General features: G+C 38.1%; 1 pseudogene; it reads left to right on the top strand.

Annotated features, from left to right (window-relative positions):
• Positions 1–372: 372 nt before the first annotated feature.
• LOC102748650 (olfactory receptor 51I1-like) lies at positions 373–1329 on the top strand (annotated as a pseudogene).
• Positions 1330–3055: the final 1726 nt, after the last annotated feature.

Below are 3055 nucleotides of genomic sequence, written 5' to 3'. Positions count from 1 at the left end.
TCCAAAGAGGCCGCACCATTTATGTTCCATATATGAAAGTTCCTGTTGTTCACATCCTCACCAACATATAGCATTTTCAGTTTAATTCTAGCCATTCTACTAATAGTATCTTATTAAATTTCTCATTTACATTTACTTAATAAACAATGACGATGAGCATCTTTTCATGTTTGCTTAATTGCCATCCACGTATCAAAAGAAATAATTATGAAGATAAAAATATAAATTCAATTTTGAGTTCTCCATATCTTAATTTGATAATTCTGTGCATTAATAATCTATTTACTTTAAATTTGGCTTTCAAATTTCCTGACACATGGTCTCTCCTTTATAGGTTTGCAAGCATCTTGGACTACTGTCCTACATACATCCTACCATGTTGGCTTTTAATAGCACTGCCTCTAATTGGCCTACTTTCTCCTTCATTGGTATTCCTGGTCTGGAGGCTGCACATATATGGATCTCCACCCCCTTCTGTGTCCTGTACCTCATAGCCCTTGTGGGTAATGCTCTTCTGCTTATCCTAGTTACAGCAGAGCAGAATCTTCATGAACCTCAGTTCTATTTTTTGGCCGTGTTTGCCCTTACTGACCTAGGCCTTTCGTTGTCTACAATGCCTAGTGTCTTGGCTGTCTTCTGGTTTGATGCTCGCCATGTTGGCCTGGATGCCTGCCTAACCCAAATGTTCTTCATCCACACGCTGTCCTCAGTAGAATCAGGTGTCCTGGTGGCCATGGCTTTTGACCGTTTGGTAGCTATCTGTGCTCCACTAAATTACAACAGGATCCTTACCCACTCTACTGTTGCCTGCCTTAGTGGAGCTGCCCTCGTACGAGGTGCCACTCTGCTGGCTCCTCTTTTTTCCTTAGGACCTTTCCTTTCTGTGGGGCCAATATCCTCTCACACTCTTATTGCTACTATCCAGATGTGCTGAACCTGGCTTGTGGGGATGTCTCTTTCAGCAGTGCCTATGGATTTGTTTTTGTACTCTGCACGTTTGCAGTGGATGTGGTCTTCATCTTAGCTTCGTACGTGAAGATCTTGGGCACTATTATGAAGCTGGAGACTCAAGACAGAAACTGGAGATCATTGCACACCTGTGCCTGTCACCTATGCACGGTGCTTGTGTTTTACCTGCCCCTCATCAGCTTGGCAATGCTGCATCGCTATACCCAGGACACTTCTCCAATTCTATACACCACCATGAGTAATGCCTACCTCCTCATGACACCACTGCTCAACGCTGTCGTCTACAGTCTCAAATCCCGGCCAATCCAGGCTGCCCTGCACAAGTGATTTTGGGTGCAACGTGTTATTGCTGGGGAATGATGTTTTTTTTTTCTCTATATCAAAAGGAATGACCAATGAAAAAATGCTATTCAGGATCTAATATGTGCCAAGTAGTATGCTAAGCACCATGAATTCAAAAATAAAAAATACTTTAATCTTCCCCTCAAGAAATACCTAATCTAACTAAGGAGGGAGAGAGAGGCAGAATGCTTGAATAAAGGATCATAACTGTGGTCATGAATGATGACTGTTTGGTAGTGGTAAGGAGAAATGGCAACAGGAACCCAAGCTCAATGTGTTTGATGAAAATCACATTGCTCCATGTGCTAAATTGAGGAGTCTAACTCTGGATTGTAAAAGGTCAATGAGGGGCTAGTTTTATAGAGAAAACAGGATGTTGCCTGATTCTTGACTGCCAATGTTGTTTAAGTTGAAGCATGAAAATTCAAAATTGATGATAAATTTATGACTATATGTTTATTTCCTGTCTACTACTTGTAGTCGGATACTATCTAATATCTGAACATTCTGACTTTTAACAAAATACAGAGAAGCTGTCTGAAAAGAATAATATATAAGAATCTGAGAAATGGTTATTGTTACTCATCTTGCTTACTCATTCAGAATTCATTCTTTATTTAGATTTTGTTTTATTTCCCATTTCATACTGAGAGTAGATAGGGTTATATTCTGATGGCTGAAGGAAGGATACATCTCCTTTTTCTAACTTTCCAAGAGGAAAAATGAATTAGTTTATTCTTTTCTCAGGTCAACTCTTGAAATTAGAGTCATAAGCAAATGAAGAATTGTCTTGCATAGAGATAAGCACAGGAGGCAAATTACAGAGAGACACTTAATTGTCCATGGCAATGAATAAGCATGTGGTAAAATTAGCAAGAATTTCAAGCTACTTTAAGAAAGTTTTGAATGAATTTCTAAATGATAGCCCAAGTAATCAATCAGAAAATATTTTCAATGTCTGTTTGACATATCCAGTAGACATCAGAATTACATAGAAGACATAAAAGTAATATTCATACCAATGGAAACCAGGAAACAGCAGCAAACCATATTGCAGAAGGTAGTCATTGAGTTTGAGTCTTGGTTTAAATTGTTAATATGAATTCAGAGGAAAGTAAGCTAGTGAGGACTGGGTTCATCAGGAACTTCTGTCTGCAAGGCAGACAAGATCAAGAGAAGAAAGATTAGAGAAGCTTGAAATCTATCTCAATTCCAAAAGCATTGAGTAAACTATAATCTGTTAGGTATTAATGGGATAAAAGCAGTTATTTTTAAAAAGTATGGTCTTTGCCTTTATGGAGATATTACTTGAGAAGTGTACTCTACACCCTGAAAAAATAAAATGAAATTCTGATTCTTAAACTGCTTCTTCATCTTTTAAGGCCTGGTTTAATCTTTTTATTTATTGTGAGTCTTTCTAGTCAAAAACCTCTTAACTCTGACTTCACTAAGTATGCATGTAGAGAACTGGGGATCATTTCACAGCAACTATTTCATTTTTTGAAAACAGTGCACAGTTTTCCTCTGAGGAACTCCTTACTTGTCTGTAGAGTTTGGGTGAGACCAATAATATAAAAATTCTAATAAATCCCTCCCCTAATCTTTCAGCTGCAGATACTAAAAACTGAAGAAATTCTCCTTCATGTTTTATGCTAGAGTTAGTGTGAAAGAGTCCCCTTTCTGTTTGTAACACTGGAAAGAGACCATATCACATGTGGTCATCATCTTCCATAGCTTTGTGGAA

This window comes from Leptonychotes weddellii, chromosome 11 (assembly GCF_054177405.1).
Source record: "Leptonychotes weddellii isolate Sample4059 chromosome 11, ASM5417740v2, whole genome shotgun sequence".
NCBI lineage: Eukaryota > Metazoa > Chordata > Mammalia > Carnivora > Phocidae > Leptonychotes > Leptonychotes weddellii.
Note: the sequence above shows the minus strand (reverse complement) of the source record. Positions and strands in the feature narration are given on the sequence as shown.